At 39.4% G+C, this 15,151-nt stretch overlaps 1 long non-coding RNA gene across 1 annotated transcript in view; it reads right to left on the bottom strand.

Annotated features, from left to right (window-relative positions):
* LOC110316098 overlaps positions 1-15,151 on the bottom strand; it is a 170,973-nt gene that overhangs the window by 47,531 nt on the left and 108,291 nt on the right. The window lies entirely within an intron of this gene.

Below are 15,151 nucleotides of genomic sequence, written 5' to 3'. Positions count from 1 at the left end.
AAGAGAGAGAGAGAGAGAGAGAGAGAGAGAGAGAGAGAGAGAGAGAGAGAGAGAGAGAGAGAGAAAGAAAGAAAGAAAGAAAGAAAGAGAGAGAGAGTTCCTCCACACATCATCATCAGGTTTACCCAGCTGCTGCATTAACATTTCTTGGCTCACAGTTTTACAGGCATGTGTGTGCTAATGTCCTTCGCTCTGAACCCTTGCTTGGAATGGGATCTGTCAGTTTTGACTTTTTCCTTTGTCTTCTTTGGGGAACAATGCTCCAATTTTACTTTGAAGCCACCAATCTTTCCCCTCCTCTTAAAATGTGAAGGTTGAATTCAATACTTCTATTTCACCTAAGGGGATTGTGTTTGGCCAGCCAATCAGGGTGCTGTTCCCATTCTTCAGAGAACAACACATAATTCATGCTGGACCCATGAAAATCCCCTCCTGGAAACTTGCTGGATGTAGTTCTTTTTGCCAGTGACATGGTAAAGCTAATGTAGGGGCTAGGAGATGGCTCCATGGGCAAAGCGCTTACTCCTCATGAATGAGAACAGGAGTCCAGTTCTCCAGCATCTACATAAATACTAGGTAGTTGTGGTAGCCTGCCTGTAATCCTACTGCTTGGGAGACACAGACAAAAAATCCCAGGGTCAGCTGGCTAGCTAGACTAGCTGAAAGAGCAAGCTCTGGGTACAATGGACAGGGTCTGCCTTAATGAATAAAATGGAGAATGATTTAGCAAGATTCCTAACATCCACTTGAGTCTGCTTACACACACACACACACACACACACACACACACACACACACACACACGTAGACTTAGTTTCGATTGAAGCTGGGGCATGGAGATGGGGTAACTCTTTCAAAATAAAACCAAAACAGAAGAAAAGTGAGGTAGAACACTAACAAGAACAGCTTTTGTAGAAATAGTTTAACAATTAGAAGCGATCAAGTCAGAAGTCAACATATTCTCTGGATCCTTCTATGAAAGAGACCAACAAATTTCCAGAAATTCAGTTGCCCATTATAATAGGAATATCCGCTCTTCTCCTTTATATTTAAGTCTACATTGTTACTCCATATAACCCTCTCATTCTGGTTAGAAATTAACAGGAAACTTGGAATTAGAGTGGTTCTATCCAGAGCCGCACCCACTTTTCTTGGTCCCTGTCGTACCCCTAGATGGACATATGAAATGGAAGTGCTGTGAGTGCTGCTACCAAGTTCCAACAGAAGGCACATATCACATCTCCATCACTGAACACTCACTCTACTGCAGGCACCAAGACTGTGGAGTTTTTGTGGCTGAGAAGACGCTTGCATGCGACATAGCCTTGGGAAGTACCTGGCTCACCTCAGGAGCACATGGCCCAGTGCCACTCGCTGCCCCTTCTAACCCTCCATGCTCCAGTTAAAGGTAGGAATGTATCGCGAGAGTGAGGCAAGCTTGGGTTCAGAAATAACCATAACTTGTGGGTGAGCCTTACTACACAACCATCACTTAACCTTAGAGAAGGTAGTGTGTACCGAGTACTGCGGCTCTCCTGGGTCTCCTTTTGACCATCCTGCACAATGTTTTGTGGCAGGCCCTGCTATCATCCCTGCTCTACCATACAAGGAACACACCCAGAAAATCTAGAAAATCTGATCCCTGATTCCTGAGCAGGACTCTGACCAAGTAGCACGAGCCAGGCTTTCAACAGCTATTTAACGTTGTCCTTTGGGTAGCGAAGTCTGAAACTGTGCATCTATCATTATCTATCATTATCTGTGACAATTTAGGTTGTACGTGGGAGTTAGTCTCAATAGCATTCAGTAAACCTGATGGGAGAACTTGGGTGGAGGGAGAGAGGTGATTTTCATCAAGTTAGAGAACCATGTTCTGAGCATCTTTTCCAAGTTCACACCTCTTGCTTTGGGGTATACATGTCTTGCTCCACATTTCCACTGGTTTGGCGAGCACCATCACTACAGACACAACAGTAACTATTTCTTTAAAGCAGCTCTCTGATCACTTAGCAAACATCCACTGTCCTCAGAGTACCTCCTCCCTCTCTCCTCAAGTGTCACAGTTCATCCCACCATTCAGAAATGAGAGAGAAAGTATGCAGTCACCCAGGATCCCTCTGCATCCCAGGAGCCAGCATCCACCGTCATGAGTCAAGCTTCTGCACTTTCACTTAAGTATTTCAATGGGAACTCTTCATTAACATGATACCCAGCACAGATATTGGGGACAGTCTGGTGAATTTGTACATGCTATCTTGGTTATTAAACTGGTTATTCCAAGGCAAGAAGTAGACTGTGCCCAAGATAATGTGGGCCAGGTGGGAAGGAGATCTGCTTTAATGTTCAGGATTCCAGGGCTTCTCTAAGAAGGCAGTTGCATCTCCTTCCAAGAAGATACCCTCAGATTGGAGAGAAAGATGTCAGGCCATCTATTGTCTGTAGGTGGGAAAATATGTCTTCCCTCTCACCTTCGCACTTTCTTTATGGAGTAGCCAGCTGTGCCTCGCATCATGGAGCTGGTATGATTGCCTCCAGATTCTTACTCTTCTTAAGTTCCTGCCTTGACTTCTCTCAGCGATGGACTGTTACCCGTCTGTAAGATGAAGTCCTTTTTCCTAAGTCACTTTTAGTTATAGTGTTCTATCACAACAGTTGAAACCCTAAGGCATCGTCTATAATGAATAATACAGAGGACATCCTAAAATTCAGTGTGATCATTTTTAGGTGTTATGGAGGCTTCAAAATACATTACAAACTGCCTCATGCCTTTCACATCAAAGTAAGAATCTTAAATTCCCTCCCTTTGAAAGCAGGCCCTCCCTGAGGTCATCACCTTTATATAAAAGTCAAATGAAGAGACTGCTTAGCACTTTCTAGAAGAGCCCCAGCTGCTTACCTCTGGATAGCCTATTCATCAGACATGTGACTGACAAAGACTTGAGGTTAAGGAAGCTTCAGTTACCACCCAGACCCCAAGCACACCTCTAGATTCCTGACCCAACAAAACAAGGGGAGACAACAAATGATCATTTCCATTTTAAGCCACTGTGTGTTGGGCTATTTGTTACAAAGCAGCAGATATCATATGGGAGGACTGATTCACATCTAACACTACAATCTTTATTATAAGCTAGAAACATGGAATAGAGATTGACTTCATAAATGCATTTCAAGTTAGATACAGTCTTCCAAGCAGTTCACAACAAGAACAACAACAACAAAAATGAGCAGATAGAGGATCATCAACAGCAGCTTGGGGTTTCAGAAGAGCTATCTTAAAAGTATTGGCCATGACTGTTTTGACTAAACAAGCAGCTATTGTGTTTAAGCAGAAGAATTTTGGTATCTATACTTAACAAACACGAGGAGTTCAAATCTTTGGTTCTTCTCTACTTTTATTTAGTGGCTGATTCCATTTGATTTGTATAATTATTCGTATCTAACTTTGCATTAGACATCCACATGCTGTTTTAATAAGTCAACACTGGAGAAGTATGGTTAGTTTTCCTTTTAAAGAATTTCAAGTTTGAGAATCAATATAGGAGAATCTTCTGAAAGAAATGGTAGTGAATAAAAGCGATGGGTAGTTTCCTTACAATGAAAAGTAAATTGTGGCTTGCTACTGGGCACACTGTAGCCACCACATGTGGTAGGGACCCAGGGTTGCCTGAATCCTAAGGCTGCTTGCCATGGACAGACATCTCCTCTCAGCCTCTCTCCCTCCCTTTGGGACTTGCCAGAACCCAGCCAGGTACCCTTCAGCCATCATACATGATTCACAGTTCCAGAAGCCTGCCAGCTATCTGACTAGAACCCTCTATTTGTTCCACCCAGTCTTAACCCACAAGATCAGCCCACGCTGGAGGAGGAAATTTGTACCAGGTTCCTTGAATAACCTAATGAAGCCATCAGTCTGTAGCCGAGAAAGAAACAGAAGACCTGGATAGATGTATCTTCCAATACCAGACAAACAGAGGAAACCAAGATCGCAACCTTGCTATGAGTCAGTCTCATCCTGAACACTGCAAATAATAGAAAATGTCAATGAACAAACTAACTCCAGATATACAAATCCCAACACAGAAATAAAAGCATCATTAAGAGAAATAAAATGACATCTCAAAAAAATACCAATCCTATAGTCATGGTCAATAATAAAAATAACATGGAAGAATATACAGGAAAATAATTCAAAGGAGTAATTAGAAATATAGCCAAACAACTTGAATGGTTTGAATGAAAAAGTCGCCCATAGTATCAGGTATTTAAATCTTGGTCCCTAGTTGTTGGTTGATGTTTAAGACTGTGTAGAAGGTGTTTTGAAGGAATTAAGTCACTAGGGGTAAGCTTTGAGCATTTAAAGACCCATGTTATTCTCGGCTTGGTCTCCCTGGTCAGTGCTTGCGATTCAAGATATGAGCTCTAGCTTGCTACTCCCACTGCCATGACTAATGCTTCCCTGCCAGGATGGATTCTTATCTGTCTGAAACCATAAGTCCAGATAAACTTCTCTTTGTATAAGTTGCTTTCGTCATGATGTTTTATCACAGCAACAGAAAAGTGACAAGTACACAACCCAAAAGAGACAAAGACACAAAGACGAATAGTTGAAATAACACTCTGCTTTCAGTCTTACTTTGAAGGAATAAAGCTGAATAGCGACAATAGAAATGGCAGACAATACTCAAACTCATGGGAAGTAGACAACGCTCTCTTGGGTCACGGGAGAACTCAAGAAAGAAATGAACATCCATGGGACACAATGAGGACCATTCTAAGAGGAACATTTATAGCTCCAAGGCACCTACATTACCACCATTTAAATAAATAAATAAATAAATAAATAACCTCATTTTAATGACAGTGGTATACTTGAAAGCTTTAGATAAGCAAGACTATCTGATAGTTACTCTCTAGACTATATTAAGAAATAAAAAACTAAACATCATGAAAACAAAACAATACAAAATGATGTAAGGAACTAAGCAGAGAGTTCTCAAAAGATGAAATGCACCAAGAGATAAAACGTACTTAAAGAAATGTTCTATAACCCTAGTCATAGGAAAATAGAAACTTAAACTACTTTGAGATTTCATTTTATACCAGTCAGAAAGGCAAACATCAATAAAAGAAATGACAGATAGCATGTGCTGGCTAAGTATTCAGAGAAAGGGAAGCATTTGTTCCTTGCTGGTGGGAGTACAAACTGGCGTCACAACTGTGGAAATCAGTGTGGAAGTTCCCCAGGAATCTGGGATTGAATATGTCAAGATCTAGCTGTACCACGCTTAGGTATATTCCCAAAGAACTCCACATCTTACTGCAGGAACTAACCATGCTCATGCTATATTCATAAGAGCCAGAAATTAAAAACAGATCAAATGTCCATCAACTGAGTGGATAATGAAAATATGATATATTTACAAAATAGAATATTATTTAATGTTAATAAAAATGAAGTTATGAAGTAATCAGGTAAGTGAATGAAGCTGGAATCAATAATTCTGAGATAACCCTGAAAGACAAGTGTCATGTTGACTTCTCATTTGGGGGTGTTAGCTTTAACTCTGTAGATATGTGTTTCATTTGGAATCCCCATAGAGTTCAGGAAATTTGGGAAAGGATATGGGTTGTTTCAAGGGCAGAGAGATAGAACAAAGAGGTAGAAAGGAGACTAATGGAACAGGAGTGGTTAAATGGAGAGTGGGATGAGAGGGCAGGTATAGTAGAGAATCTAGGGAGGGGTAAGGAACCCGGAAGACATTTTGAGAAAGTTACAGGAAACTTACTCTTGTAAAAATGTCCTAAAGTACATACTTACACGTTTATAAAAAAATTATTCATTTATTTATTTTATGTATATGCTGTACTGATGATTGTGAGCTATCATGTGATTGCTGGGAATGAAGGTTGCTTGCTCTGGCCTAAAGATATACTTATTATTATATCCAAGTACACTGTAGCTGTCTTCAGACACACCAGAAGAGGGCGTCAGATCGCATTAGAGATGGTTGTGAGCCACCATGTGGTTGCTGGGATTTGAACTCAGGACTTTCAGAAGAGCAGTCAGTCAGCTCTTAACAGCTGTGCCATCTCTCCAGCCCTGCTTATAAAGGGAATTTAAATGGAATTTCCCTACAATGGATCAGCTAATCACACTAGTAGACAACATAGAATAACAAATAATACCCCAGTGTCAGAGGTGCGAAAAAAAACCTTTTGTAGCTGCGAGCAAATGAGGTCACATGTGTCTCCAAAGGTTACAAGATATTGTCAGTGCTCTTGGTTGCCCTCCAGAACTTGACATTAAGACTTCACATACTCAGTCATGGAACAAGAGAAAACAAGCTGGTATTCACCTGAAAGCTTTACTCCTACCGACAACCTTTCATAGTGTTATGAGGTGTAATGCGTGTAACCAGAAGAGAAAATTAATAATCTCATCCAGCTGTGATTCCCAAACAGTACAAAATGATCAGCTGGGCAAGACAACCCTACTGGTATAATAGTGGCACAAATGTTACTGGAGCAATCAACCACTTCCTGATTGCATTTAAAGCCCAGGAACCTATAGCTGGCACAGTTATTGGAACCAAGAATATGTGGTGACATAGGTCAAAGGCTCTAAGGGAAAACCTACTACTATCACTCTGCTAAGTAGACATAGTATTTTACTGACTCATAATGACATGATTCCACATTAAGTAGTGTATCTGTTAACCTTTATCAGAGAATCATCTTTTTTCAGTATGTGGTAATTAACTCGAATAACCACAATTGGTCAGGGTGCAGAGAATAAGAGATTGTGTAGTATATTTACACAATGAGAATTCACAGTGGCTGTGACAACATGTACAAAATCTTCACAAGGTTAAGCCAGACAGTCTCAGCATAGAGTTAGTTGAGGTGGTAATGAGGTCTCCTTGGCCAAGGAGCTATTGAAAATTATACTTGTTGGGAGAGAGAGAGAGAGAGAGGCAGAGAGAGAGAGAGAGAGAGAGAGAGAGAGAGAGAGAGAGGGAGAGAGAGTTTTTTTTAAGCTCCAGCTCCTGGTGGGTTGACAAAGGGAAAAAAGACCACATATTCAAGAGTAAATGAGCAGTAAAAATTATATTTGATGATGATGGCAGTGCATGTGTGTGTGTGTGTGTGTGTGTGTGTGTGTGTGTGTGTGTGTGTGTTGTTTTGTTTAGGTACAAAGCTGGATATGTAGAGAAGAGACATAAATATATGGTAGGAGTAAGGGAGGAGTGAATACCATCAAACACATTGTATGAAATTCTTAAATAACTATTTAAGAAAATAGGGAGGGAAAATAAATTTACTTTGTTAATTTGATAATTGAATTAAAGGTGATAACTAAAATTACTTCATTAATATGAAAGTAAATTTAGTTACTATGTTTTATGCTAGGATTTTTATATAAAATATGAAAAATGTTTTAGAGTAAGTGAAATGTGCTTCTCTGTGTATGTATGTAAATAAATATTATGAAGATATTGTAATTCTTATCATTGAATAACTAGGGACTATTTCACTGTTATTCACAGAAAGAACTTTGTATTAAACACCTAGGAAATATTGTGTTTTTTCTTGAATACCTTTATAAAGCATATTCTGAATTTTTGATTAAAAATACAATCATATTGCAAAACAGTAAATTGATATTAGCTTAAAATCAGCAGTTTTAGCTACAAGATGTTCTATGTAAGCATTATGATAACTCTGCAGCAGGTACCTAAAGAGAAGACATGGGAATCTAAAACAAATAGCTATGTTGATAACTATTAGCCTCCCTGCATATAAGGCCATCAGTTGTGTGTCTTGGGGCTAGTATAATTCCATGTAAGCCTTATGCTTCCTGTTATGTTTGTTACATTGTTGGTAACAGTGGTGTTTTCTGTGATTGTTAATATTATAATCTAATTTCTTCAATGAAGATTCATTGTTTGCAAGGTTTTTATAGAAGATTCTCATTTGCTTTTCTATTTTCTTAGGCTTCCCACTATGTATTTCTAAACAGGGCACTTAAGTTATTCTTAAGTCAGACCACTATTAAGTCAGTGATTATTAATTTTTATATTTCAAATCAACAACAATATAAATGCTTGATATATGTCTTAGGCATTTTGCATGCATGGATTTTTTTCAATTAAAAGTAAGTCTTAAATTATTAATCAAAATAAATTTAATCATTTCCTCCCTACCTTTTTCTCCCTCCAAGCCCTCTCATAATCCACACTCAAAGTCATAGACTTTTTCATGTAGTTATTGATATTAAACACATATATAAATGCATAAATATGTAAATGCAATCTGCTTCATCCAAAAAGCATACTTCAATATCAAAGATAGACAGCACCTCAGAATAAAAGAATGGAAAAGATATTCCAAGTAAATGGACCTAAAACAATATAGCCTTTAAAAAAAAAAAGACATGGTTTCTCTGTGTAGTACTGGCTGTCCTAGAACTCACTTTGTAGACAAGGGTGGCCTTGAACTCAGAGATTCACCTGCTTCTGCCTCCCAAGTGCTAGGATTAAAGGTGTTTGCCACTACTACCCAGTAAGGTGATCATTTAAATATCTGACAAAACATTTGGATGCCAAACCAAAGCTAACAGAAAGAGATAAGGAAAGTCATTACATACTATCAAATGGAAACCACCAAGATGATAATGAAATTTTTAGCATTTATACACCAAATGTAAGGGCACACAAGTTCATAATAGAAACACTACTACAGCTTAAACCACATATTGACCCTAACCCACTGATGGTGGGTGATTTCAGTACTCACCTCTCACCAAAAGACAGGACAGTTGGATAAAAACTAAACAGAGACATGCTGAAGCTGACCTATAGGACAAATGGTGGTAACTCATATAAATAGAACATTTTATCCAAATACAATGTGGTGCTAGCCAAATTGGATGGCTGTATGTAGACGAATCCAAATCAGTCTGAACTCATCGACTTGCACAAAGCTCAACTCCAAATAGATCAAAGACCTCAATCTAAGGTCAGATACACTGAATCTGATAGAGCAGAAAGTGAACAATGTTCACAGGAAAAGACTTTCTGACCAGAACACTGATAATACAGACACTATGAACAACAATTACTAAGTAGGGCCTTATGAAACTGAAAACCTTCTTGTGACAAAGGATACCATCATTTAAACAAAGCAGCAACCTATAGAATGGGAAAAGGTTTTTACCAACTACATTTTCAGTAGAGGGTTAAATATCCAAAACATATAAAGTCCTCAAAAATCTGGACATCAAAGAAACAACCCAATTAAAATATGGGGTGCAGATCTAAAAAAATTCTCAAAAGAGGAAACTCAAATGGCTGAGAAACACTTAAAGAAATGTTCAACATTCTTATTTATCAGGGAGCTGCAAATCAAAACTATTTTGATATTTCATTTTATGTCAATCTGAATGGCCAAGATCCATTAAATAAAAGATGGTGCTGGCTAGGATATGGAGTCAGGGGCACACTCATCCATTGCTGGTGGGAGCACAAACTTGTACAGCCACTTTGGAAATCAGCATGGCAGTTCCTCAGGAGGCAGTCTACCTCAAGATCAAGCTGTATCGCTCCTGAGCCAGAAATTGGAAACATCCCAAATGTTTGTCAACAGATGAATAGATAAACTTATACAATAGAATATTATTCAGCTATTAAAACAATGAACTTTTCAGGTAAATGACTGGAACTAGGGGGAAAAAAAATCACACTGAGTGAGGTAACTCAGTCCCAGAAGGACAAATATCATGTGTTCCTTTATAAGTAGATGTCAGCTCTTAAGTCATTGATAACCAAGTTACAACCCACACAGGTTAGGTAGAGAGCAAGAAATAGTGGGGAGAGTGAATCTTCCTAGGCTGGGGAAATAGAATAGATAGTTATGGGTGACAGGCAGACTGAAATGGGAGGATCAAACCAGAATTGGGGAGGGAAGAGGTGTTCCAAGGAGGAGATATGGTGAGGACAGCTAAAACCAAGGGTCTTTTGAAGTGTAGTATGAAAATCTAATACAGTGGAAACTTCCTATATTATATGCATGTACGTAGGCCATCTAAATAAAATCTCAAATAGTGAGGGAGACTGAGCCCCAACTGGATATCTCTTGTCACCAAGTGAAGCTTCCAGTACCAGGAATGGGTTACATCTAATTGAGTTGTTGGTTAAGGGGGTCCCATGGGAAACCCCAAACAACACAGGCTATTGCCAAAGCTATTGGTGGCTCTCCACAAACTGGCAGTAAGGTCCGATAGCTTAAGTCAACACCCACATAACTCATTAAATGCAGAGAAGTCTAGGTAGTGCCTACCTAGAACCCTCACCACTGCAGACCAATATTCATAGCACTAGAAGGCACTCTCTGTGCTACCAAAGGGAAAAGATAAATGCTACACCAGCTACAAACCCTTCAGTCTTCAATGGTGACCTGTTTAGAAGATATCCTGGTGCAATAGTGGCACAAACCTTGCAGGAGTAACTAACCAATATCTGATTGGAGTTACAGCCCAGGCCATGAGATGAAACCCATGCTCAATGTTGCTTGGATGGCCAAGAACCTGAAACTAGAAAGACCAAGGACCTAAGGGAAAACCAAATACTTATTGATCTGCTAAAGGAACATAACAATAAGATGAGTGCTGATGACATTCTGTCATAATCATATTATCTGTGCTCTGCTTAGCCATCATCAGAGAAGCTTCCTCCTGTAGCAGATGGGAACGAACACAGAGACCCACAGATAGGCAATGGGCAGAGAGTAAGAGATCTTGGAACATGCAGCCCTAAAAGGGATGTCTCCAACAAATCTATCGTCCCATTGGGGCTCAGACAACTTTGAGGCATAGAGTAAGACTCAGAGGGGATGAAGCACACCAAGTAATCAAGGCCCTCTAGACACAACAGTGCTGGTGCACAAATGAACTCATGGAGATTGAGGCAGCATGCATAGGGTCTGCATGGGTCTGTACACATAGGGTCCTAGAGACCTAGAGAGAAGTGGACATGGTTGCAGGTCTAATTCTAAAGCTCTCTCCAATGTTAGCTACTTGCAAATGAGAACTGTTTTCTCCTACACTGTCTTACTGGGGAAATGTCACTCTTGAAAGTAGTTTCCATGCCCAGCAGTAGATGGCCAACACAAAACTAACCTAATAGCATCTTTGGAGGTACTTTTTCACATAATGTTAAGTCAGGAATAGTTTTGTTTTGTTCTTCATACCTTATGAATCCTTTGCCTATGTATTACATCTTCCTCTTTGAGGTTCATATGGGATTTCCTGGGTGTGTGCAAGTGTGGGTCTCTGATTTCTTCTGCTTTTTCTTTGGCTCTTTTTCTTGTTTGTTCTGTCCTATTCTGATTTGATTTGATTTGATTTTAACTCCTTAGATACCTGCTCATTTTTTAAATTAGAAACAAGACACACACACATGCACCCACACACATGTGTGTAAAACAACAATAATTAATGGGAAGTTCTTGGAGGGTCACAGGAGGAATGGAGAGGAGAAAAGGAAGGGTGGAAACTGTGTAAATATAGTATTTGTGCATGTGCTTCACAAAAAGTAGATAAAATAAATAAAAATACATGTTAAAAATCAGTGAAATATGGTATTATGCCATTTCCTATAAATCATGTTAAGAACCAACTATAAGTGAAAGGACTAAGTTACAATATTTTGGTAATATTGGGCATTCAGACCTAGTATCAAACTTAAGAGTTTACCTACAATCCTTTACTGACACTATATTTCCTTGCTGACTGCTTATGATAACAGATTTACATTGCCCTGTTGAAGGAGGGGAGGTTTTCAATGTTTAGAAAAAATTTTAACGTCACTTTGATTCTGAAGTAGCAAAGGCAAGATCTGACTTTACTATTGCTAATTATTCTGCTACCATTCACACAAACACACGCATAAGAATCAGCAAATATTATTAATGCTCCTTAGCATGTGCTGTGTAATAAAACACACACAGTCACTTCCTTAGCCTCTCCGCTCTCTTCGAGTCTGTAAAGCACCATCACCATGGCCTTTTTCTCTTCTCCCCACGGCTGAGTATTAGTAACAATGCCAGGCACTGAGATGAAGGTGCGGGGTCAGTATGCCTTGCAGCTTGGCACACATCATTCAAATGGCCATTTTGCTTTTTACGTTTCTGGGAGATTATCTATAAAATGACCATAATGCTTGTTGTCTTAGACAACTTATAATAGGTAGATTCATGAATTCTTTCTTTCTGTATTTTTGTTTGTCTCACTTTTGTTTTGTTGTTGTTGTATTTTGTTTGTGTGTTTTGTTTTGTCCCAACAATCAGAACATTGTGCCTTGGCAGTCAGTCTACAGGAAATTAATGTTCCTCCCTTCACGTGCTTATGGCGCACAGTATGAAGGAAGAGAATATATGCATTATGCATTTTTTCTCTGTTTTATCAAATGCAAAAGATCACATTATTCAGCTGCTGCACTATGAAGTCATGCTTGAATAATTATTTTGCTTTACAAATAAGAAACCACGGTCACCTCTCAATATTTTAGGGGAATTAGTTTCACTGTATGAACACCAAAATCCTAGGGTACTTGAGTCCATTGTAAAAGTGGGATGATGTTTGTATAACTGATACAAACCCTTTTGTACACATTCAGAGCAACACTTTATGCAATTCAAACACTAGATATGTTTTGTTTTAACGTTATTATTTACGGAATGAAGACACTGGAAAAAGTCAACACATACCCAGTGCAATAACAATTCAGTATTAGGATTTTTTTATTAATCGATTTATTTATTCACATTACAAGTGCTGCCCCCTTCCTAGTTCCCCCCTCCACGAGTTCTTCACCCCATCCTCCTATCAGTTTGTTGAATGTGACATAGAGGGCTAACTGAAATTGTGAGCTTATGTTCTAATCAGGAGTCCCCAGAGCAAAATGCTTGTAATGTTAGCAGTGCTGCATGTAAACTTTATGACATATGGGTAAGGAATCTGAAAGGTTTTTATAACATAAAGCTAGGTAGCTGTATCTATGTATATATATATGTGTATGTGTGTGTGTGTGTGTGTGTGTGTGTGTGTGTAAGTGGGCTTGTGCATGCACGCATGTGTGAGTGCATAGACATTGTCTTAGCTGACCAGAAATCCCCCAGGGAGTCCCATGCCCCTGCCTTTCCAGAGATGGGATAAAAAAAAAACACATGCGACCTAGACCTTTCATATGAGCTCTGGGGATCGGGACAAGCACTTTCCCAACTCAGGTGTCTCTCCGGCCCTGAGAGCATCTTTTATTATTGGGATGTGGGTTTAGAACCTTCCATTTAAATACATTTCACACATGAAGTGGGTATTCAGTCTCATTTAAAAATTTAGTCTGGTGTTTGTAAACAATAAAGGTACTTCTGATATTTCCTGAGCTTAAGAGCCTAGACTTAGCTGAAAATTGGTCTAAGACTGCAAACCACTGTCTAAGCAAATGGGTTCTACTGAATAAGAATATATATCTGGATACATCTACATAACAGCTACCACTCCTAAGGCTCAGGAAACATTGTGGAAGAGGGAATGGACAGAGTGTAAAAGCCAGAGGATCAGGGGTTTTGCCGTGAGATTGTGTCTTCTAGGAATGACAGGAGCTACAGGCATGGAGCCTCACCAATATGACCTGACTGCCTAAATATGAGTTGAACAAGGACCACCACAATAGACATACCCAAGTGCATTGGGGCCCAGAGAGCCCATGAGGTCCCAACCCTACAAAAAGAACTGTAGTCAACTAAGGAATGCTGTGAGTGGGAGACATAGGTTTCTCCTGGGAAGAGAACACAATTGGTTATCCAATGCCAAATGGTCATCTCTGAAAATATACATACAAAGAACATCATACAGACTGAGTAGGTTGTATTGAGAAATAAACATATTGAGGAATATATGTTTATGTATATACATATATATAGTTACATACATATATATGTATATAACAACAAATAGTGAAAAATGAGGCTAAGAATTTGCAAGAGAGCATGAAGGGGTATATGGGAGGATCTTGATAGAGAAAAGGAGGAATTAATGCAATTACATTATAATCCCAATAATTAAAGAGTGAAAAAAAAAGAACATACATCTGTGCTTTGTCCCATCAGCCCGTCTTGGTGTCTGACATCACCATCTCCTCCCTACACAGGAAATCCTCTGCATTTGTGTTCCTCAGTCCTTCTACCCAATTACCCTTCAAGTACTACTAATTCTACTTGATTGCTAGATCTGCAGTCTGTCTGCTGTCCCACCCCAGCTGCCCATACTTCCAGTCAGGACCATGGCCCACCTAAACAATTGCATCAGCCTCTACGTGAGCTACCTGATCCTTTCTGTCTTTAGCCCCACTGCTTGTTAAGTGAAAAGTCTAATCATATCACTCTCCGGCTTAATCTCTTCAATGGCTTCCTGTAGCTCTTCAGATAAAGCCCCAAGTCCATTGTACAGCTAACAGGCCCTGCAGGAGGGGCCTCGTTAATTGTCTGAGCCCCCATGTCCCTTTCCTCTTCTTCAGTCAAGTAAAACTAATTTCAACAATTCCACTGGCCCACTCTCAGATTCTCATACATGTGTAAAATACCCTCCCTTTTCAAGTTCATAGCTAGGTTTTGCATCCTGACAGTGGCTTGCTCTTTCTACTCTCAGGCTAGTTTCCTGTCTCCTACCCCAGGACAGCTTTCTTCTTTAGGATTACCCTACATAGCCATCCATTTCTTGAGAGCAGGAATAGGCTCTTTTTCTCTGTTGTAGGCGAGGGAAGGCGTTTCCACACTAGACACAGCCTCCATGTCTGAAAAGCTGAGAGGAAGCTGGGCACAGATGCTAACTATAAAGCTTTTAAATGGTAATACATGTTTAATGAAAAAAAAAAGTTTATTTCCTTTTAGGAAGAATTACAGATTAGTTTTAGAATTAGAATTAATTAGATGGGTTGTCTTTGCTCCCAAGTAGGGTTGTGATTGCTTATTGAGTGGGCTATATTGAATCATTTCTCAGTTGCTAGCCTCAAATCATCTGTGCAAAATGAAAGCTAGGATCTTTGGGATCTTTGGGATGCAGTTCAGTGGTAGAGGGCATCCTTGAATCCTA

Source organism: Mus pahari, chromosome 2 (assembly GCF_900095145.1).
Source record: "Mus pahari chromosome 2, PAHARI_EIJ_v1.1, whole genome shotgun sequence".
Taxonomy (NCBI): domain Eukaryota; kingdom Metazoa; phylum Chordata; class Mammalia; order Rodentia; family Muridae; genus Mus; species Mus pahari.
Note: the sequence above shows the minus strand (reverse complement) of the source record. Positions and strands in the feature narration are given on the sequence as shown.